General features: G+C 36.4%; 1 protein-coding gene and 1 pseudogene across 3 annotated transcripts in view; both read left to right on the top strand.

The window, feature by feature from the left end:
• The window catches only part of Adgrl3 (adhesion G protein-coupled receptor L3), a 1,316,738-nt gene that overhangs the window by 873,538 nt on the left and 418,384 nt on the right, over positions 1-24,816 (top strand). The window lies entirely within an intron of this gene.
• Positions 425-3,208, top strand: LOC109687945 (eukaryotic translation initiation factor 4B-like; annotated as a pseudogene).

Genomic DNA, 24,816 nt, shown 5'->3' with positions numbered 1-24,816 from the left:
GCTATGCAATGCTTTCATTATTTTTAATGAAAGAAAAGACTCGGCACTACTTTTCAAACTTTTCTTTTTTGTATGTAGATAGATAATATAATTCTTTAAACCATAAAATATTGAATGATGCCAATAAATAGAAATTGGAAAAAACATTTTTCTTTCAATATACAATTATTCATTGTTAGCTCTACATATACTTAATTGTATACACATAAAACATATGGAGTTTCTGTACATCTGAAACACTTTAGTCATTTAGAGGTGTTAAAATTGTATGTGGTGCATTAAATTTTGGGCAAAGGAGCAGGGATTGAACACAGGATTTCATATAACACAGCCTCTAGTGTTAATAGAATGGGTGTTATTTGCTCTGGTTTATAGTAAATTTACTCAACTTAGTAAGATTCAAATCTACATGAAGTCAAAGAGCTTGTCTAATTTCCAGCACCAAATTCTGAGACTAACAAAATAAAATCTCAATAATATTTGACGGATATGAATGTGATCATTTAAATGAAATTTTTCTCTGACAGGCATAAAGAAACATACACTTACAAACTTAACCATAACAATCAGCTTGGCCAAATGTGAAATGAGTTTAACTAGTGAAGGCTATTGTCAGCTGTTAGAAGAAGACAAATTCAGGAAGGTTATAGAGAAGCAGAGACAAAGAATATTTGAGCTACAACTTTAGTATACTCATGTTAGAGATCTTTCAGATAAAGAAGTTTCAGATACAAATGTTGGTTTTGTTTTATGAGTAGAAAAAGATGTCTGGCATTTGCATTCTCCCTCCTTCTCCTAATATGGTGGCCTCAGCAAAAAAGAATAAGAATGGGAGGACTATCTCCCTAACAGACTTTATGACTGAGGATGGGATGGGGGGACTGGTGGAGGAAGCACCTATGTCTCTAGCCAGTCAGCTGGACTAATGAAACAGAAAACTTGGGAGGAGATGTTATGATGATGATGTATGTAGAGCACCTCCAATTGACAGCTGCATCCTTCCCACTGCTCCACCAGCTGCTCAGGAACCCAATTAAACCAGAGCCATCTTTCCTAATCGCCATCCTACAATGCTTTTCTAAGGAACCTGCCCTATGATGTGACAGAAAACTCCATTAGGAAATTCTTAACAGGATTAAATACAAGTGCAGTACATTTACCACTTGAAACCAGCAATCCAGAGAGGTTGAAAAGTTTTGGTTATGCTGAGTTTGAAGACATGAATTCCCTGCTTAGCAGCCTGAGTCTCAATGAGGAGGATTCCAGTGGACATTGCTGACCAAGCACAGGAGAAACACAGTGATGACTGGCCTTTTGACTGAGGTAGAAATCAGGGTTCTGACAAAGCAAGTACACTGGAGGCCTGCCCTGCCACAAACAGGCCCATCCTGCCAGACAGCTTTAGTCTATCATCACCTAAAACAGTGATAGCTTTGGAGACAAGAATTGGGATTTGATTCAAACCTGTATCATGATGACCTATGCCATGATAGATTGGACTACTGAGGTAGCAAAGACATGACAAGACTGTGATGCCAGAACAGGCATAGCACATTTGGCCAAGTCTACTATAGGGATCATCACCTAAAACAGAGACAAGGACCACTATGAAGCCCTGTAGGACAGACAGGATGATTTGCCATGGAGCTCCAGAGATGATTATTCTCAGGACAATTATAGATATGATCATAGAGGCTCCCCAACCCTAAAGCCCCAAACTGAATCTACAGCCTTGAGGTGCCCCTAAGGAAGAGGCCTCCTCTGCCAACACCTGTCAGTCCAGTAAAGCAGTTTCCATCTTTGAAGGGGGAAAGCTTGTGACAGAGCTGCTAGAGAAAGAGAAGTGGAAGAACAGGTACAGAAGGAGCAGGAGAAATTGCAGTGTCAGCTGGTTGAGACCAAACTAGAACCCTGGGCCCAGAAGAGAGAGAGAGAGAGAGAGAGAGAGGTTTCTAGAAAATGAAACATTCAATAAGGATGAAGACTGTTGTTTTCCTACTTCCAAGCCTCTTAAACCTGATCAGCCTCTAAATGTAATGGCAGCCCCTCCATCAAAGTAGCATGCACATGTGCAGTGATGTTTTAACCCTCTTGCTCCATCACAGAGCTCAGACCTAGAGTAGCAATGCCCTGCAACTGGTGGGAGGAAAGTAACTTCATCTCTGCCATCTGAGATAGGACCAGCAAGGGAAGATGAACATAAAGTAGATAAGATGTGTCCCCCAAAATCCAAACTGGGAACTCCAGCTGTGGTCCAGGAGATGGAAGGAAGAAGGACTACTGGAAGGAGTCAATTGGAAAGATGGCAAAAGGATAGACTGAAGGTCTACAGCTGAACCAAAGAAACCTGAGGAAGATCCAGCCTCCAAGTTAAGTTTTGTAGCTGTGTATGCTGCTTTCTCAGTGGATGGTGATGATGAAATGAAGGGAGATTACACTGAGTAGACCTTTACATCCTCTGCTTTCTTCTAGTTGCTCTCTACCCTGGGGCATTCATTTGAGAGCAATCAAACCTCTATGCAGACAACACACAATAAAACCCACCATTTTCTAGAGTCAGAGATTACAGCTTTTTCACTGAAAAGTTGTGGTGCTTTCTGATAATATGGTGCAGTTACTTGGGTGATAAATACCTAGAGCCTCCATTAGCAGGAAAGGTAACACTAGTGATAGGACATCTGGATTGATTGGGCAGTAGTGGAAGTATAAAGAAGAGTGAGATTTCTACCTTTTAATTCTTATCCTATTGTAGCAAATATGAATTCTCAATCATTATCTGGTAATTTTTCTATCCTTAGAAAGATTACAAAAAAAGGAAAAAATATGTCTGGACCAATACTGAAAAAGAAAAAAATGTCTAGAAGTCTCAGGAAGGATCAGCTGAGAAGGGGAAAAAGGATTCCTTGTAGTGATGAAAGTATTCTAATCACAATTATGATTTTGTTCATATGCCTATATACATTTGACAAAATTTAGAACAATATACTTAAAATTGATACCGTTATAATTCATAATACCCTTGACTTAAAAATGTTCTCAAGCAAGCAAATTAAATAAACAAAACTAAAGGTGATGGCTGATATTGTGCCTTTTAATAAGCTTTAGACAGAAAAACATTCTATAACATGACTGGAAGCCTGACCTGGAAATAATTTGTCAACTTGGAATGTGTTGACTAGAAAATCAATGAGCCTGTCATTTTCACTTTATTTTTTTCACCTTTTCTGGCTATAAGCCACTGCAGAAACAATGCATAAAGAACATTATAAGCTAGAAACAACCTGGAAATTCTAATTTTTTTTATTAGAATGGGAATAGAAATTAGTGTTGCTAAATATAAGCCATTGCTATTCTATGATGAGTTTTATTCATTTAAGCAATGCTTTTATAAGGATATCAAAATTCTACCTTATATATAAGGATGCTCTTTAACTAAGAATGGGGTTATGTTCTGAAAAATCCATTGCAAATTGTAAATATTCTAATAAAAAAACTGTATTTAACGCACCTAACCTATGAAGCACCATAGCTCAGGGACACAGTATATGGTAGAGTTCCAGTTGTTCACCCTTGTGGTTGCATGACTGATTGGGAGCTCTGGTTCACTCTGGCTGCCTAGCATTACAAGAGTATCTTCCTGTCAATAGCTCAGGAAAAGACTAAAAATTCAAAACACATACTATAGCAATGTTGCACCATCTTTATGAAGAAAAAAGAGCTTGATTTGGTTATAGATCATTTTGTGTAGTCTGCAGTGTTACAATGCTACTGTTTTGGGGGTCTCCTAAAAGACTGAGGAAGAATATTTATCTTAATGGGAAGAATTTTCAGCAAAAATTCCCATTATTCATTTGTCTTGAAAAATAAAGATATCTGAGATACTGTATTATACCCATTCATGGACTTTAATTAATAGTTTGACTAGACTGGCAAGTATTTCCTTAGAAGGAACAAAATGGAGGAATCTTGACAAGGCACTTTGGGAAGATGTATTTAGCTAGATAACAAAATGTATGTAGAGCTGGACACTGGCAGCTCACTCCTGTAATCCTAGCTACTCAGGAGGCAGAGATCAGGTAGATCATGGTTCAAAGCCAGCATGGGCAAATAGTTTGTTAATCACTATCTTGAAAATAATCAACACATAAAAGGGCTGGTAGAGTGACTCAAGTGGTAGATAGAGAGCACCTACCTAGCAAGTGTGAGGCCCTGAGTTCAAACCCCAGTACGGCCAAAAATTTTTTTGTAAAGTGTGAGGTTATTTGTTTGCCAGGTAAATTATCAACAGAATGCTTTCACTGTGAAGGAGATTTTCCATAGTCTGATAGCAAGTCTAATCTAATTAATAAATGACAGTAACTATGCCAATAGTGAAGGGGTTTATTCACCTTTTGAGGAGATTATGCACGGACCAGTGTGTTCTTATCTTAGCATGATCTAACCAGTTAATGACTATATTAGGTATCCAGTTCACAAGTGGTAGAAGCCGCTGAGGAGAAAACTCTTAACCCTTGATATTGGAATCATACCTGGGGAGGTGCACAAGATAGCCAAAAAGAAGTAGATAACTTACTTGGTGGGAGGTTGATATATTAAACCTAATCAGTCATCTATCACACTTATTTGTCCTCACTAGAATAAATTAGCACTTCAGATTTGGATGCTTGGATTTGCTTTTTGTCTTCCCAGGAACAGTAGCTATAGATTTGTTGAATGACTTATCTATAATTATGATATCTTGTCTGCTAATGCTTCCAACCATGGAACTGATTTTATAGGGACAGATGTGTGCATAATTATACATTTACTGGATTTACAGATCTATAGTATCTCTCAGAAATCTCTGATCAAGGCACACTATGTCACCAGTCTTTTGAGACTTCCATGACATCTTGCAGATTGTGGCCGATGTTTTTCTAAAGATACGGAAACAGATGGAAAATCAGAATATTGCTTCACTTTTATAAATTACCATGCATTAACAAAGCCTATGTTTCAAGATTCATGACCCTTGGATTTACTGGTTTGGAAATCTTAGTACCTATGTGCAAAATGCTTCAACCATGACACTCAACTGTATTTCCATAGAACTGGGAATGGAGACTGCTTGTTACATGACCATTTCAAGCTTCTTCTACTACTAAATAGGTCAAAAATGGGAGTTATAATGTTACTAGATGATTGTCCCTGACTATTAGAGTTAATTATGGCCTACACAATGGGTTTGGGGGTGAACATTTGAAATGCAGGAGGTATTCTGTTGTTTTTCAGTGCTATTAGAGCTAGTGAAAAAATTAAATTAAAACCAATCACAGATGGATACACACCAAGGCTTCCGTACCTAAGTAAAAAAGTTTATCATGCCAAGTAAGAACCTGGCTAAAGGGGAAAAAATAATCCTGGGTTACATGATAGGAGAAAGAAAATCATAACTCAAAATGATAAGGAGTTCCCGAAATGAGGAATGTAATTTTTACTCATCTCCTACATATTTATATACTCAAAAATATTTTTCCTCTCTCCTTCTCTTTCTATTATATATATATATATAAATTATTTTACAATTTAGTTCATAAGTAAAGAATATGATGATGACAATACCACGTTCTTAGAAGAGTAATGATTATCACCTTGATATCTTTGATTTAGTATTGGACACAGAAATCTAAGGGACTTTGGGTTTCTTAGGAGTAGGGTACTTGAGTTTCTATTTGTATGAAGCATTGTTGCATTGTTTAAGCTGCAGCATTTTCTTATTGTTTGAAGTTTAAATATGAAAGGAAATAGTGATATTTGGAGGTCAGAGATAATAATGAACATTTGACATCTTTTGTGGCCATTAATATTTCTTAAAACTCTTATTCTGTATATGTGGATTTTCAATGTTATGAATCTCATGTCTCCAAGATAAAAATCCTTCATTCCAGCTTCTCTTATAGTTAAAATGTAACTTTTAGTATATATGTTTTCAGACTAGCTTTCATTTTTTTCACTTACTTGATGAAGTATTTTCCAAGTACCTTTATTATAGAAAAATAAGACTGGTAGTGTGGGTTTAGTGGTAGAGTATTGGCCAAGCAAATGTGAGGCCCTGGATTTAATTCCCATTACCAAAAAAAAAATGGATTCTGAGATTGTCATCATCACTCAACTAAGCTTTTTGAACTAATGTCACAGGATTTTCCCCTTTAAAAAATTAAAAAAATTTCTACTCATAATTTAAATAGCAAGAAAAATTTGCCATTTAACTAAATGATTCCAAGTTTCAAGGAGTGTATGTCACATGTATGGCTTTCAGAATAACATCTCTTAGTTATTTAAAATATATTTTAACAGTTTGAAGCTACTATTTTTATTCTTTGCTCAAGGCCTGAAAAGTCCAAGTATTTTATTTTATTTTTTTGCAGTACTGGGGTTTGAACTCAAGGTCTTCACCTTGAGCCACTCCACCAGTCCTTTTTTGTGAAGGATTTGTTCAAGATAGGGTCTCACAAACTATTTTCCTGGACTGACTTCCAACTGCGATTCTTCTGATCTCTGCCTCCTGAATAGCTAGGATTTATAGGCTGAGATACTGGCTCCCAATTGTATTTGTTATTTTTTATTTTAATCATACATATTCATTTTATGGAAATAAATTTATATTAAAAACGCTCTTGAAGATGTTCCATATATTTTGTTCTCACTGCTAATCGAGCCTACTACTCAACAACTGAAGCAAACACAATTTAAGTGAATTTATAAGCAGTTTCAGCTATTTAAGTAACTTGATTATGTCAAAGACAATCTTTTTACTTGGTTCAGATTACTCATACTAATTAACTGGTCATACTTCAGCAACGTGCTGATCTCTTGAATAGTCAACTTCTTCAGGGTATCTTTCCTTAGCTTTTATTTGTTTCTGATCCCTGCTTTAGGAATCTGGGAGGTATAAAGTTTATACAGGTTGATAAGCTGAAGTTACTATTATATTTCTCTTGCCATTTAGGATGGAATCTGCTTACAATGAGGAAGATTAAGAAAATAGAGGCGCTTTTAAAATGTCTGTCCTTTAGGCCTCTTACTATTCAAAATTTCTTCTGGGCTTTCTGCCCTTAATTGCCTTTGGTTTCTAGTGCTTCTTTTCATTCTAGTATTTGAAGAGGGAGTACTTAAAACAAATAGACCAAAGGAATCATGTCCTGTGTGGTACAGATCCAAGAGCTCAGTTCTGATGTCCTCAAGGCACACAGAACAAAATAGTTGAACCTCTCAGGGCTGTGGGGAGGTGTCATGACTCTGGAAATAATCCAGTTATTCTCAGCAGGGTTTATATACTCTTGGTCATCAGCAGAGATTACATATGAAAGAAAAAACTCTCTACTCTGCTCACTCCCTGGCTCAACAGGCAGACTGGTCCTTCTACTCATGGTTTTTAATTGATGGGGCTCGTACCCAAAATAAAACTGTTCAAGCACCAATGACATGTGTTGGCATTTAAACAAGAATGGCAATTTTAATTTTATCTTCATTCCAAATAACAAAAGCTAAAAAAACCCCAAAAAACAAACCTCTGTTGTTTTGTCAAACAAAAAGGTTTTTTTCTTAATTTGGTTTACGGAAATAAAGAAAAAATAATTAAAACAAAATTTACCTATGTCCTCTTAAAGTGGTTAGTTAATGAGCTTTGGTTCATAATTTCAATCTGGAATTTCCCTAGACTACTCTATTTATGATAGGGGCTGGATTTTACAGTGGCATTTTATGTGCCTGGACTACATTTTTAAGCCCAGTCCTGTTGTTTAGACCAAGAATGGACACAATTTAATTCTGTTTATTATAGAAATCAAGTGCTTTTGGAAAGAGATTTTGAGCAGCTGTTTAATACTGTCTTTCTGTTAATATAGAGTTTCATTTCTGGTGCCCTCTGAGGAAAAAGCAGTTCATGAGATTTCTAGAGGCTCTTTTCTACAGAACTACAGGTCCGCTGCCAGGATCTAACTGCAGAATACATTTGCTGCTAATTGGTGGGGCTGGCTGTTTCTGGCAGGTGTCAATTTAAGAGCTGTACCCTAGCAGGATTTTTAAGGACTCTACCAACAACAATCAGTAATCAAAACAGAAAATGAAGACTTCATTTTTTGTTATACAGTTTCCCAGCTACTTTTTTATATTACCTAGCTGGATTAAAGAAGTTTTTGGAATGAGAATGGGCAAAGATTATTTCTGCCTTCCTTAGAAAACTGGGTTTAATAGTTAAATTTTTCTTTTAAAAGCAATCTATTTAAAGTAATGGAGCAAATTTCAAGGTGAGAGGATGGTTTTAATAATTGATTTTGCAACAGTAGTAACCAAAATTCACAGTCCTTAAACTAGACACTTGAACATGGCATTTGATGTATCCTACAGTCATACAAAGGGAGCTGTTAGATTTGGTGGAAAATTAAAATGGCATTTAGCCCTTACACTATTATTTATGTTTGGAATTGATGAGTCAAAACTTACCTGAAGTTTTAGTCATTCTCATACTTTCTAAAGGGTCAGTTCTGACTGTATAGCCACTATCTCAATTCTTAGCTTATCTTTGTTAGTGCATACAGAAGAAAGCAGCTGGGCTCAGTTCAAGCCTATTTTCGTAGCTACTTAGGAGGCAGCAATTGGGAGGATTGAGGTTCCAGGCCAGCCAGGGCAAAAACTTCACAAAACCCCATCTCAACCAATGGCTGGGTGTGGTGGCCTGTGCTTGTCATCCCAGCTAGGAAGGGAAGCATGAAAAGGAGGATCACAATCTAGGCTGCCTCATACATAAAGAGAGTCTCTAGCTCAAAAATAATCAAAGCAAAAAAGGCCTGGGGTGTGGGTCAAGTGTTAGAGCGTCTGCCTAGCAAGTGTAACGCCCTGAGTTCAACCTCCAGCACCATTAAAAAATATAAAAAGGAATGAAATAAAAGAGGAAAGCTAATTTTGTCTCAGAAATGCAGCGATATTATGAGTTAAAGGATAATATTAAAAGAAACATGAATATAAATGCTATTGAAATACTTTTGACAGTTGTAATAACATTGAGGAATTATTAAATGGAGTAGGATTTGTGCTACACCTAAATTTGGGGCCAAATACTAATTTAAAACATGCCTTAAGGCACATACCCCAGTGGTTTCTAAAAGCCCATAACCTTTGACTCTATTGATTCTGGTCTGGTGGTGAAGGAGAACATGGCAATGGGAACATGTATCTGAGACTACTCACCTCATTGCAGACAGAAACAGAGAGAGGAGAATCCTGCACTGGCTGACTTTCTCTTTTTTTCCCTTTTATTCCATCTGGGCCTCCAGCCTATGAGATGGTGCCTCCCTCACTCAGGGAAGGTCTTCACCCTGAGGTAATCTTCTCTGGAAATGCCTCACAAAGAAACCTGGAGGTGCTTCACTAATCTCCTAGGAACCTCTCAAAACCACCATGTTGTCAATCAAGATTGACTTTGTAAATTTGCATTCTGAACTGACCTGCTTTCAGTTTCTATTTCAAATAAGTTACTTTGAAATAATGATAAGCAAAATGTATATGATAGCATATTGGAAACCTGATTTGTGAGGAAAGCTCTTCGAAGTAAAATATAAATATATATATGTCTTTTTTTTTTTTTTTGCAGTACTGGGGTTTGAACGCAAGCCTACACCTTGAGTCACTCCACCAGTCCTTTTTTGTAATGGTTTTTTCAAGATAGGGTCTCACTAACTATTTGCCTGGGGCTGGGTTTGAACTGCACCCTTCTGATCTCTGCCTCCTGAGTAGCTAAGATTACAGGCGCTAACCACCACTCCCTGAATGTACTTCTATTTTTTAAAAGAAAAGAAAGTCTTTGATATGAAATTTTAGTTCCTGAGACTTTTTGCATAACAAATAATCATGCAGACTCAAGATTTCAGAAGTAAGGATGTTGGAGTAATGGGTAAAAGGAACTTAGGGACCTGGAAACTGGGGTGTTGTTATCTTCACCTGGACTGCCAGAGAGAATTACAGGTTTTTTGTTTGCTTCTTTGTTTTTTGCTTACCCTTATGAGCTTACTTGTATTGATATGTACAATTGAGTGTAATACTAGCAGATATAATTATTCAAGGAAGTCTAGGTGGACAAACATGAATTTCTCTCTTTCTTTCTCTTTTTTCCTTCTCCCTCCATTACTTCCCTTCTGTCCTCAGTTGGTGTAGGATGCCATTCAGACATAGACATACAAAATGTCACGGACATGCATGCACCAAAATGCACTGTAAGTACAAGGAAATAGAGCTCGACTTCAAACTTCAGGCTCTGTGTTCACATTTGTTTTCTCTAATGCACATGTATTTTAATGGCGTTTACCATTTATATGCATAATTCTCCAGGTTTTCTTTTTTTAATCAAAGAGTAGAGTGATAGTGAATGAACTAATATGAGAAAACAAAATCTGACAAAGGATGACAATAAAATATGGTATTTGCCTTTTCTCTTTCCTCTAGGGCTGAGGTAATGTAATTCACACAGGGGCTGGGAATACTTTTTAGGCTTTTCAAGGTTGTATGTGTTTTAAACTAAAATGGCTGAAAGTAGCACAGTTACATTATTAGGAAGGAAGGGAGTTAAATTTATATACTATAGTTGCAAGTAGATAGTGTTCACTTGACTGGAGATAAAAATCAAATGATATTTATCATTTATCTACCTATTTAATTTTTGATATTTTGAGACAAGATCTCACTATGTAATCACTCAAGCTGGCTGCAAATTTGCAATCCTCTTACCTCAGCCTCCTAATTGGTTGGATGGCAGGCCTGCATCACCATGCCTGGCTGATGCCCTTCTATTTTATTTTTATTTTTAGTTTTGGTAGTATTCAGGTTTAAACTCAGGGTCTTGTGATTGCTAGGCAGGTGCTCTACTGCTTGAGCCACTTCACCAGCCCTGTTCTTTTAAATAGTGTACAATTTGTGTCCTTAAGAATTGCATATCAGAGAATGAATAATATTGACATACATCACATCTATGTAGGAACAAGACACACCAAAATGCACTTAAAACTGTTGAAGAATATGGGGTAGGAAGAAAGCATTAGGAAGAGTAATAGAGAGTTTTAGAAAATTTATTTACAGGGAAAATACCAAGGCAAAACTCCACTGAACAATGAATAGACACTTAAACAATGAAGGACAGTGTAAAACAGGTCATGATAAGCGGAGAGTACATGAAGAGGGTAAAGGAGGGTGAAATATAGTTGATGTATTTTCTATACATGTATGAATATGGAACACTGAAACCTATCGGAGTCATTTTAAGAAGGAAGGAGGGGAATGGGGGAATAATGGAGGGGATGAACCATACTGGGGTGCATTGTACACATACCTGGCAATGTCACAACAAAGCCCCCTGTACAACTATTATATATTAATAGAATCCTTTTATATAAAGTTTTTAAAAAATTATATAATCTTTGACCAAGCAAATCATTATCAGACTGTAGGAGGTCTAGCATTCTGTGCATGTGTATATGTATATATACTCTACAGCATTGTGAAAGTGGAATGACACTTCTTATTTTATTATATATGGGGATGTTGGTGTCTCTCTTTGCATAACTGTATTAATTTGCTCTAGCAATTTGGTTTAGGAGAAAGCTATCACCTCAACCATTTACTTTTACCTCCTTGAACTGGCATATGGGAATGCATTTTAAAACAGATTGAACTTTATACATGGGCATGATCCAAGTTTAGTCCTGTACTGTATTTAAAAAATCTATGAGGGCAATTTTAATAAATTGCTTTTACATATGTTTCTGGCCCTCTGTTATAGCTGTATCAAGAGGCAAAATGCATGGAAACAGTTCCAGACAGTGATCCTATTTTAATAAGATTTTCAGTCTAATTCTACATGCTCTAAAAGTTCAAGTGATGTTTGGGTCAAAAGCCAAGTTTTTTGGATGCTTAGTTGAACTGAACTTCTGAACTTATAAGTTTGCTTTACAGTGGCTGAAAACACTATTCTAGAGAAAGTGATCCCTCTGAGCTGATCAAGAATTATTTTAGAATTTTGAAATTTTTTCTACAGTCTGAGTTGTTACATCTGATCTGTATGTACCTTTTCCACCTAGCTTACTAGTAAGAAATGCAAACATCAGTTTCTGAAAATGACAGGTATTTTTTCTGAGATGGTAAATATATACTTTGAATTTTATGCTGGTATGTTAAATTGAAAATGAAAAAATGTCTGTTTTTTAAATTTCGTGTTTATAATTTACATGAAGTTAAGTCCGTAACAAGAAAATGTCAACCTTGACTATGAAAGACAATGTTTCCATTTAAGACTAAATTTTATAATGTCCTTTCCATTTGTTTTAAAACATATGTGGCCATATCACCTCCCTGTGAAATTTCTTGCTAATCTCATTCCACAGGAAAGAAAAGTGTCTTGGAGGTTTAAAGACTGACCAAGCATCAGAGTTAGCTCTTCAAGTGATATCTTTTTTTTCCAACTCATTATTTAGCATGTGCTATCACTATTTCTAATCTCATAATTATTTTAATTTTTTTTTCAAAAGACAGAGGCAAATACAATGAATAATACAGAATTTAAGGAGAGATGAAGCCTGAAGGAGCTAAATCAAAAGTAAACTGGAGTTAGGAATAGAAAAGCCATGATCAGGTAGAAGTAGCTCCTAAAACATGGAGGGTGTGGCTCTAGTTCCCTGTTTCTCAGTCTCAACCTAGAACCCATGAAAGTTATCAGGTTCCACCCTCTAGATTTTTTGTTTTGTTTTGTTTTCTGAAAGAGATAAAGTAAATGAAATAAACACTGGTTGCTATAAGTCAGTGGTAGAGCTCTCGTTTAGCATTGCGTGAGGCCCTGGGTTCAATCCCCAACACTCTCCCCACCCCTCCGCCCAATACTCCATAAAAACACAAAACTAATTTTTTTCAGGTAAGTGACAGATTAAGAAAACATTTTTTTTATCCTTCTGCAGTTCTTTAATGTTGGGAAGATCCAATATTTCTGCTCAAAAAAAATTAATTTTTTTAAAATTTGAGCTAAGACTTATATTTAATGGCACTGGTTTACAACTGGGAAAGTCTCTGTAGTGTCTACCTTAACAGAAGATGCTGGATTCTTGCTGTTGCTTCTGTATTCCCTGTGTCACAATGCCACATATCTTATAGACTCGGGATAACACTTGTGTGAAATAATGAGAAAAGGGAATTAGCATCCTGGTGTTACTATGAAGATAGTTTTAGCCTCATAGACCCTCTAAAGGATTTTGGGGACCCCCTTTTAAATGTTACTGGACTACAATTTGAGAATACTGCTCCAAGCTGCTGAAAATTATGAACTTGCTAACTCATCATTCATAGAGAGAGGAAGAATAGTAAAGTGGTCTTGTTTAAAAGAAATGTGCCATGAATTTATCCCATTCTTAGCTACTGAAGGCAGTAAGAGCCATGGCTTGTCTTTGAGCTGGAGAATTGCCAAGACAGACATCTTTGCCCAAGGAAATTTGATAGCTTTAAAGTATTTGAATTATTTAAGCTGAATATAGAAAATAACCATTCAACTTCTATGATACATCCAGTTAGCGCATTATTATGAATGACTGCATACCATTTTTTGAAAAATATCTCTGGCTGAATTCAATAATTTTAAAAAGGTTTTGTGAATACTAACCTCACCTCACTGAGGATTCTACAGAAATTACAACAAAACCTTAACAAAAACAACAAAGAAACAATATTGTCATCAGGATACAAGAAAAGATCTCTTCAGAAGAACAAATAATTAAAGGAATTCCTAGAGAATAGAAATGAAAATAAATAAGAATAAGAAGGGAGAAAACTGTGGCCCTGGTCACTAGACATAATTAAGCATACATCTTCTCTAGAAATCCAAGGTCAGAATCAGCATGTAGGAGAAATGAGAGGGCCAGGGAGTAATCAGCACAGTGATTCATTAAACAGCTGCCTTGGAACTGCCTTTTTCTTTTGTAAATAAATAGGTTGACAGCAAGGACTTTTACCCTGAGGCTCAAGTCAGTGAACTACTCCAGAGAGAGTTTGCAGTTGGCCTTAGGGGCAAGGGCACTGATTTCTGAAAGAGAAGTACAGTGGAATTTGTAATAAATGCATTAGCTCAATGGTAGGCAAAACAAAACAAAATAAAACAGCCTGGCCAGATTGTATAACCTTCTTAACTTGTCATATCCTGATGGGATAAAGGAGGGTTTCCCCCTGGCCACCTGCTAGTTCTTTATCCACATATCCTATTCAGAAAACTGTCACTAGGTTGTCCATTAACCTAAAATCACCATTCAGGGACGTGGCCTGTTGAGAGGAAGAAACTATATCTATCTCTATTGCTATCACCTATCTATGTCTATCTGTACTTATATCATCTAAATCTACATCTAATTTCTATCTTTAATTATATCTGCATATGCACCTATATTTAAATCAGTATACAGACAAAATCCATACAAGCCAAGTACATTAATTAAACTTTCTTCAAAATAGGAATTTATTTTATTTTATTTGGCAGTACTCGGGCTTGAACTCAGGGCCTCACGCGTGCTAGGCTTGTTATGCAGTCTCTCTACCACATGAAGCACTCCACCAGCCTCTCAAAATAAGAATCGACTCTACTTGTAGTGGGTCCATTAACCAAGGAAAATCTAGGGAGTGTAATCACAAAAGCATCTTTTTCTTTTTGTCTCCTTACTCTCCCTTATATCCCACTGCCTAGGTGGGACTGACCTCAATTACTCTTAAATGAAAACTCAGATAAGACTCATGACTTTTATATTCTTTGTTAGTAGAGAGTGTTTTGGTCATGGTAAATAGAAAAAACATGTCTTGATTCAAGACAGTAGAGCTTCTTATTCACTATATTAATGGACACCTCAGTATTCATTCTAAGATGAGGAAAGCTTGGCTTTCCTGGCTTCTGGAGTAGTCTGCCTTTCCTTTGGAAAGGGTGCACTAGCTGGATTTGTCTCTCTTTCCCCCACTCATCTCTTTTACACCTTCAAAGAGCTGGGAGAAAAGATAATGGGAAAATATTAGTTACTTCCTATGGTTGTTGTGAATATTGAATTAATATCCAATAATTAATAGAATCTGAGATGCTAATGAGTATAAACCATTGTTATTTTATGTACCACTAAGAAAGAATAAATAAATGTTGGTAATGACACATGATCCAATCCTACTTTTTATTTTTGTTACTACTAATATTTCTTTTAATTATTGAAGGAACTCTTAATTTGTTTATATATAGATTTTTTTAAACCATTCTACTATATAGATAGAAAAATGGAAGCTGTAGGTGAAGTAAATTTATTAATGCAGCTCTAAAACTTCTTCACACTCAGCCTGATACATCTGACTCCTCCTTTGATTCAGTGTTATGGGTATCTGTGTGTTTCTACAGACTTTCCTGCCCTGGGGAATTTCTTAAAAGACTGTTCCATTTCTGTTTACAGGATTTTCTTCCATGTAACTGATGCCTTCCCTGCAAGTTTTGATATACTTACTTTTTTCTTTTTCTTTTCTTTTTTTCTTACTTTCTTTCTTTTCCTTTGTTTCTTTCTCCCTCTCTTCCTTCCTTTTCTCTCTCTCTTTTTTCTCTCTCTCTCCCCCTCTCCTCCCTCCCTTCCTTTTTTCCTTCCTTCCTTCCTTCTTTTCTCTCTCTCTGGTTTATTTGTCCAATGATGTCATAGGAGGAGCTATCACATAAAGGAAGGCATAAACATTGACAACTTTGCCATAACTAATCATCAGTAAGATAAACTTCGTGTATTGTAAAATGTATCAGATTTCAGAGGAATTATGATGTGAGAATGTAGACACCTTGAAGATGATAAAAATACAATTCATATATGTGTGCATGAATGTGTAGGTGTCAATAATGTCTGGCAAATGCTAATCATTTTGTGTATAGTATTTATAATTGACCTGACTATTATTGGAGCTTGAGTAATACTCTATAAAGCTTGTTTTGTGTTCTCTGCAACTGGCATGCACTTAAAACTAACTTTGTCTAATGTGGGAAATTTTATAGGCATTTCAAAAACTTTCCTGTGAAAATGTATATACCAATGACATTGCTGAAGCAGTTTTTTCTAGCTGTCAGTGTCTACACTCTCCATCAATCTACTTCACACATATTCTTTCTTGTGGGCTTATAGCACTCTTTCTAGTGGTCTTCCATGGCAGGATTAGAAACACTTTCCTTGTGTGTTACTTGGTCCATGAGAAACACTCAAGAATCCTATGTTACAACTTGATCTAAGACAATATCTGCAGTCCTCTCCTTTGCCCTTATTCATCTTGACACTCCATATCTAGATTAGTAATCATACTCAGTCTAGCTTTTCCAAGACACACCTCTCCTCCCTTTCTTTCCGACTTCAAAAACCTCCTATCACAAAGTTTATAATTTTGTTAAGAAGAATCTATATAAATTCATAATTTCCAACATATGGAAAATATGCAGATGTATCTTTTTTATTACTCCCTTGATCAGGATGGTCATAAATTAAGCCTAAATTTATATAACTCTATAAACTAACAAGAAAACTCCTAGCATTCAATTGTAATCTTGAATAATTACAATGAAAATCCAGTTTTCCTGTTGATAGTTGCATGTATCTGCTATGATGCAATTTGACTCACCATCTGGGATTTCTTGCCATGATATGTCTTCCTTTTTCCTGTTGTTCTTGTGAAATAAACTTTGAACTCTTAACATCAGCCCTGTAAGATAAACCCCTATGATCTTTCTCTACGTTAACAGAAACTTCCCAAATAGAATGCAGACTAGATCAAAATATTTAAATAATTTTCTGTGGAATATCATATTTGTTAAACTATTCTGTGGTGAGTTGATGCTATTTTTTTTTTTTTTTGTGGTACTTGAGTTTGAACTCAGGGACTCATGCTTGCTAGGCAGGTGCTCTTCCACTTGAACTACTTTTCCAGTCCTTATTTATGTTTTTATAGAGTCAGTAGGCCCAAGACCTATTTCCATTTAAAAAAATTATTGTCTTTTCATTTTCACTTTTAAAAAGCGTATGGAAATGTCTTTACCCCATCAGCATGTCTCAAGTATTACTTGAAAATCAGTGCAACTATCTATCTCAAGTGGTGGAGCGCCTGCCTAGCAATTGTGAGATCTTGAGTTCAAACATCAGTATCACCAAAAAAAGAAAAAAAGTAATGTCCTTGAGTCCTGTGAGAGAATTCAGGCAAAAATGTGGTGAAAGTGATTAAAAATAAAGTTTATTAGGGAAGGAATTTAGCATAATAGGATAAAAGTAGAGAGAAATGGGGAAAAAGGGGAGAAGACTTTCCTGTTCCCCATGCAGGAAATGGGAATAAAGACCCAAAATGGTGATTTTCATCTATGGTCTTATACTTTCTGAGCTGGACTGATTACACATTGTTATATCCCATACCCTCTCATCATTAGACAATGACTCTGGGTGGCTGAGATGCATGCTAAAACATGGAGATGTCATGTAGGCCTACCCAAAACAGAGGGACAAGAGATAAATCTTAGGACTTTCTTTCAGCAGACATGCCTTTCATTTCCTCCGACCTTCTACCCATTCAAGGAGACTAAAGCAAAAAGGGCTGGGTGTTCTGGCTCAAGAGGTAGAGGGCCTGCCTGGCAAGCATAAGTCCCTGAATTCAACCACAGTACCACCAAAACAAACAACCTAGCTAACTGAAAAAAATGCAGTATATTGCACAAGATTGTCTGCCCATACGTCTAATTTCTTAAGTACTTTCCAACCATTAAAATACATCCTGACTTTGGCAGGTAAGTCATGACCCAAATGTTACAACATTTATTCTTCTAGAGGAATGTAATTATTTGTAATTCTACTTCTTGTTAATTTCTTTTCTGCTAATAATTAAAAAATATTTGAACAGATATTAATGATTAAAGAGGAGCAATTTTTAAACTTTTTTTATTCGTTTATTCATATGTGCATACATTGTTTAGGCCATTTCTCCCTCCCTCCCTCCCATCCCACTTTGCTTCAAAGAGGAGCAATTTTTATAAATAAAAATGTAAATGATTTATGAATTTGGAAATTTTCCCTTTCCCTCCTTTTTTGCTATTATAAAGAACAATTCACATGCACTAACCTTGTAGCTTCTGTGACTCAACTAGGATGCTATGTCCAGAAGTAAGCTAATCCTTAGCAATAAAAAATTCTTTGATTTGTACTGAAAATTAGCAATAAATCTCCCAGTTTCTTAATTCCAAAGAGATCTTTGTAAGAAATAGTTGATATAGATAGAGGACAGAGTTTGAGACAAAACAGAGTTGTCCCTGTGTTCATGGACCCTGTATTCTTGAGGGATTTTTTGTGTAAAGTAGTCTCCCTTGTATGTCTTTCCGTGTGATGTGGAAAAGTGATTTTTCCTTGGAGTTGACCCAGGGTTTGTGGGAGACCAAGGTGAGGAAAGGTGGTATAGTCCTGACCTCCAGACAACAGACATGTTGTAAATAAGTTGGTTTTCAAATTGGGGTTATGTCAGTTCACTCTTGGAAAAGGGGGAGTGTGGAGTGAGCTCAGCACTGAGAGTTACCACTAATACCACATTTGAGAGATTTTGCTCTGGCAGCTGAATCAACAGCTGGGATTCTAAAATCCCTAACTTGCACATAGGATTTAGCTTTCTCACCCACAAAATTATGGTCCTATATTTACCATCTGTGTGTCACTTTTTATTTATGAAATTATAAAAAACGATTTATTGGGAAAGTAAGGAAATGTTTTCTGAAGCAATTTAAGAACATAAATCTATGGCAAGAAATGCAGTTGTTGATATGACACAATCCATTAGGCAGAACAATAGCTCATTAACAAAGAATGGGTATTAGCTAATAACCTTTGAAAGCAATCATTATTAATTTTAAAAAAATCATAAGCTATTAAAAAATTTGGCTATCCTCTACCAATGATAGGCAAAAGCTTTCTAAATTGCTGCATAGAGTTCATGCAATTTTTTATTTTCTTTAACTATGTCAATTTAAATATACAGTGGGGGAAAAAAACACAAAAGTTAACCTTCCAGCCTCTTTAAATGACTTATACAATTTGCCTCATATTCAAAGGGCATTTGCTTTTGCTAGAGGGTTTCAATTGAAGGAAGGGCTGCCAAAATGTAGGTCACTTTGTTGGCTTAGGACAGTTTAAGAAACAGAGAAACCTGATTCAAGCAGGCAAATATACACAGGTGAGATGCAAATCTCCCACTAACTGTTCCCATTGGTGTCATTAGCCCTTCTCTTATAAATAAATGCCTCTCTGAGAAAGAGCTTCTAGGTATTGTAATGCTACTTCTCAACATTATCAGCCTCCAAAAGAAGAAACAGTAATCAAAGAGAAAGTGTTCCCCAAACAACATCTCACTACAGATCCAGGCATCGCGCTGGTCTGTGTGGAAAAAAAAAAAAAAAAAAGGCTTGACCTTTCTCTACTTCTGTAGAGTAGTATGTAAGCTCTCGTATACACCCTTCCTTTGGTAACTAAGCAAGAAAATTATTAGTTTTTAGGTCTCTGCAGTCCTCTTATGTTCGCTGTTTATAGTGTTTCATAACACTGGAAGTGAACCTTGGAGATGGTCCTCTAGAAAGGACCTTAGAAATGAACCTCTCAAAATGAGAAACATTTTTACGTTTGCCTTTCTTCTAGAACTGCATACTTATTTTTCTTATTGCAAATCACCAAGTTCAAGTGGGAGTAAAGGATTTTTTTTTTTAACTTGAGTTTGTTAATTCATCAATTCAAATGTTCTACTTACATTGGGGAAGGGAGGCATCATGTAGAATCCTGCCCTAAATGTTTACTTATTCTTTTCTATAGATTTTGAATATGACAATGTTAACTTTTATACAGAATCATTTTCTTTTTTTTCAAAACAGCTTTAGGTTATTAATCTGATGTTATCTAAAGTTTGATAGAGATGATTTTGTTTGTTTTTCATAAAAGATTTCCACTGTCACTAATCCCATAAATGTATGGTCCTAATTTAAAATAATTGTCCTGAAGTAAAAATAAGCAAGTCTATCACCATGGGGCTTTGAAGGAAAGGGCAGTCTTCCAAGCCAATTATAAATAAATTGACCCTTCTAAGATTTTCCTCCTTATGTAAAAACTCATTCTTTGCCAGTAAGTCTCATGATTTTTTCCCCCCTGTGGCTAGAAAAGCATAGTTCTTAATGGACCATTATCCTCAGCCGTCCTTATCCAGACAAGTAAATGCAAGTCCCTGCCTCATGGAGAATGATTGATTTAGTTACATGGACAAAATTGTTCTATTAGGAAGAATCAGTTCGTTAAAGTTTAAGGAAATGAGTAAGTTAGAGGTGAGACTGGCTAGACTTACCTTGACATGTAGACAATCAAGTGAGGAGAAATCGATTTGTATCTATTTAATACTCTATGATGTGTGAAAACTATTCCAAGAAATTAGTTACTTTCTCTTTTTTTTCTCTCAAATGGGAAAAAAATCAAGCACTTTCTGTTAAAATGTACATTTAACTTATAAAGGTAAATGTGATTTCAAGGTATATGAAGCTCCTTTAGAATTAGAACTTATTCTGAAAAAAAGGGAAATCCATTGAGAAGTGTCTGTAAAGATATCCTGAGACAACATGCCAGTCTCACCTCTCTGCTGAAACTGTACACCCTGTATTAAGGACTCCAAGCAGGCAGCTGTAGTCTGAAAGTGTCATACTATTGTCATCAGAAAAAAATTCTGGGAGGGATCCAAGATGGCGGTGGGACACAGACGCAGACTGCATGAACTCCGTGAATCAGGGACCTGGCTGAGACCTGGAGACACACTTGGCTGAGGTAAAGCACCGGGAGAGCTGAAACGTCCGCACCCTGAACCCCTAACCCCAGGAAGGCTTCTCCATTCCACAATACAATGAAAGAACAAGTCAGCCCCCACTCCAACGCTGTCCGCTGGGACCCAGGCCCCACAGAACAGCCAGGCTGCTCACCAGCCCACTGGGTCCCCTGTCTGCAGCCCGCCCACAGGCCTGCTGGCACACTGGCTGCCACCCGCCACAGCAGGGCTCCACCACCACCAAACACCAGATCCAAGCCTGCCTGTGAGCCGCAGACAAACAGGACTCGATGCTAAAGGAGTAACACCAGAACTACCAAGACTGAAATTCTACTGCTCCTGAACCAGGGATTTTTTTTTTTTCTTTTTTCTCTTTTCTTTAAGTTTTTGTTGTCTTGTTTGCTGTCTGATTGTCCACCATATCTCCCTGTTTATTTCTTTGGTTCTCCATTTTTTTTTCCTTCTTTTCTTTTTCTTTTTTCTCCTTCTTTCTTGGTTTTGTTAGTTTTACTACTGTAAGTTAGCTAACACTAAATTACACACAGACCAGGGACAGAAACAGTTTCAAGTGGAATGATGGGAAGATGAAAAAAGGATGGAAACCATTCTCTCCCCCAAAATAAATTAATACAGGATTCAGAGGGAAATGATGAAAATGGATACCCAGATCCAGAATCCAACAAAACAAAGATAAACTATACCAAGGAACCCCAAAAAGCACATAAGCACAAACTGAAAGAAGTCCTGCAAGTAATTGATGAGAATTTCATAGAGATGATACTAGACATAATCAACCATTATGTACAAGAGACACTCAAAAAAATTCCAAGACAACAAAAATAAAGAATATGAGAAAACACAAAAATAAATAAATGAAATCATAAGAGCCCTAAATAAACACCAAAATGAAACAGAGAATACCATAAATAGAGAAATAAATGAATTAAGAATGAAAATTGACAATATTAAAGAAGAAGTGACCTGTGATATGGAAAACCTCAGAAAAAAGAATGAAAAGGAGGTAAAAACAAAATGGAAGGCCACTCCATCAGACTAGAACAAGCAGAAGACAGAATCTCAGAACTTGAAGGTGAAATGGTAATTAAACAAAAAACTGAAGAACTATTAGTCAGACAACTCAAGACCTGTGAAAGGAATATGCAAGAACTCACTGACTCCATCAGAAGATCAAATGTGAGAATCATGAGCATTGAAGAAGGAGAAGAGGTCCAAGCAAAAGGAATTCATAATATATTCAACAAAATTATAACAGAAAATTTACCACATCTAGAGAAAACTATGCCCATTCAGATACAGGAGCCTCCAATACACCAAACAGACCTGAACAAAATAGAAATACCCCATGACATATTATCATTAAAACAACAAGCACAGAAAATAGAGAAAGAATATTGAAGGCTGTAAGAGAGAAAAAACAAATAACATACAAAGGTAAACCTGTCAAAATCACAGCAGATTTCTCAACAGAAACCTTAAAAGCAAGAAGGGCATGTAATGAGGTCTTCTGGGCACTGAATGAAAATAACTTCATCCTAGGATACTCTAGCCAGCAAAACTATCATTCAAAATGGATGGAGCGATAAAAGTCTTTTATGATAATAAATAAGATTAAGAGACCCCTGGAAAACCTGACTAAAATGAGCAGAGAAAAACCCCAAATCAGTAAAATCAGAAATGAAAAGGGACGATAACAACAAACACCACAGAAATCCAGGAAATCATCAGAGACTACTTTGAGAACATATATTCTAAGAAATTAAAAAGTCTTGAAGAAATGGACAGATTTCTAGATACTTACAACCATCCAAAACTGAACCAAGAGGATAGTAATCACCTAAATAGATCTATAACACAAAATCAAATTAAGCAGCAATAGTCTCCTAAAAAAAAAAAGTCAGGACCCGATGGATTCTCTGCTGAATTCAATGAGAGCTAATTCTTTAAAGAAGAACTAATACCAACCCTCCTTAAACTGTTCCTGAAATAGAAAGGGAAGGAACACTGCCTAACTCATTTTATGAAGCCAATATTACTTTCATCCCAATACCAGACAAAGACACCTCTAAAAAGGAGAACTATAGGTCAGTTTCCTTAATGAACATTGATGCAAAAATCCTCAATAAAGTAATGGTAAACTGAATCCAACAACACATCAGAAAGATCATCCACCATGACCAAGTTGGCTTCATCCAAGGGATGCAGGGGTGGTTCAACAAACACAAACCTATAAATGTAATACAGCACATCAATAGAAGCAAAGACAAAAACCACTTGATCATCTCAATAGATGAAGAAAAGCCTTCAACATGATCCAACACCACTTCATGATGAAAGCTCTGAGAAAACTAGGAATAGAAGGAATGTACCTCAGCGTTGTAAAGACTATATATGACAAACCTACAGCCAACATCATACTTAAAGGTGAAAAACTGAAACCATTCCTTCTAAAATCAGGAACAAGAGAAGGGTGCCTACTATCCCCACTCTTATTCAACAGTACTGGAATTCCTAGCCAGAGCAATTAGGCAAGAAGAAGAAAAAAAGGAATAAAATAGGTTAAGAAACTATCAAAATATCCCTATTGCAGATGATATGAGCCAATACCTTAAAGACCCAAAAAACTCTGCCCCAAAACTCCTAGACACCATAAACAGTGATAGCAAGGTGGCAGGATAAAAAAATCAACTTACAAAATTCATTAGCTTTTCTATACACCAACAACAAACAAACTGAGAAGGAATATGTGGAAACAATTCCTTTTATAATAGCCTCAAAAAAAAGTCAAAAACCTAGGAGTAAACTTAACAAAGGATGTGAACGACCTCTATAAGGAGAACTACAAACCCCTGAAGAAAGAGATCGAGGAAGACTACAGAAAATGGAAAGATCTCCCTTGCTCATGGATTGGTAGAATCAACATAGTAAAAATGGCTATACTACCAAAAGCAATCTACATGTTTAATGCAATTCCCATCAAAATCCCAATGACATTCATCACAGAGATTGCAACATCTACCCTGAAGTTCATTTGGAAACACAAGAGACCACGAATAGCCAAGGAAATACTCAGCAAAAAGAGTAATGCTTGAGGTATCACAATACCTGACTTCAAACTATATTACAAAGCAATAGCAATAAAAACAGCATGGTACTGGCACAAAAACAGACATGAAGACCAGTGGAAAAGAATAGAGGAAACGGATATGAATCCACACAGCTATGCCCACCTTATTTTTGACAAAGGTGCCAAAAATATACAATGGAGAAAAGACATCCTCTTCAACAAATGTTGCTTGGAAAAGTGGTTATCTGTCTGTAAGAAACTGAAACTAGATCCATGTCTATCACCCTGTACTAGTATCAACTCAAAATGGATCAAAGACCTTAATATCAGACCCCGAACTCTGAAGTTAGTACAGGGAGGAGCAGGAAACACTCTGGAACTAATAAGTATAGTCAAGGACTTCCGCAATAGAACCCCAGCAGCCCAGCAACTAAGAGAAAGGATGGACAAATGGGACTTCATAAAATTAAAAAGCTTCTGTACAACAAATGAAATGGTCTCTAAACTGAAGAGACCAGCCACAGAGTGGGCAGAAAATATTTGCCAGCTATCAATCAGACAAAGGACTGATAACCAGAATACACAGGGAACTTAAGAAAATAAACTATCCCAAAATCAATGCACCAATAAAGAAATGGGCAACTGAACTAAACAGAACTTTCTCAAAAGAAGAAATTCAAATAGCCAAAAAACTCATGAAAAGATGCTCACAATCTCTGGCCATAAAGAAAATGCAAAACCAAACCACACTAAGATTCTACCTCACACTTGTTAGAATAGCCATAATCCAAAACGCCACCAGCAGCAGGTGTTGGCGAGGATATCGGGAAAAAGGAACCCTTGTACACTGCTGGTGG

Source organism: Castor canadensis, chromosome 9, assembly GCF_047511655.1.
Source record: "Castor canadensis chromosome 9, mCasCan1.hap1v2, whole genome shotgun sequence".
Lineage (NCBI taxonomy): Eukaryota > Metazoa > Chordata > Mammalia > Rodentia > Castoridae > Castor > Castor canadensis.
The sequence above is the reverse complement of the archived record's forward strand: the minus strand, read 5'-3'. Positions and strand labels throughout refer to the sequence as shown.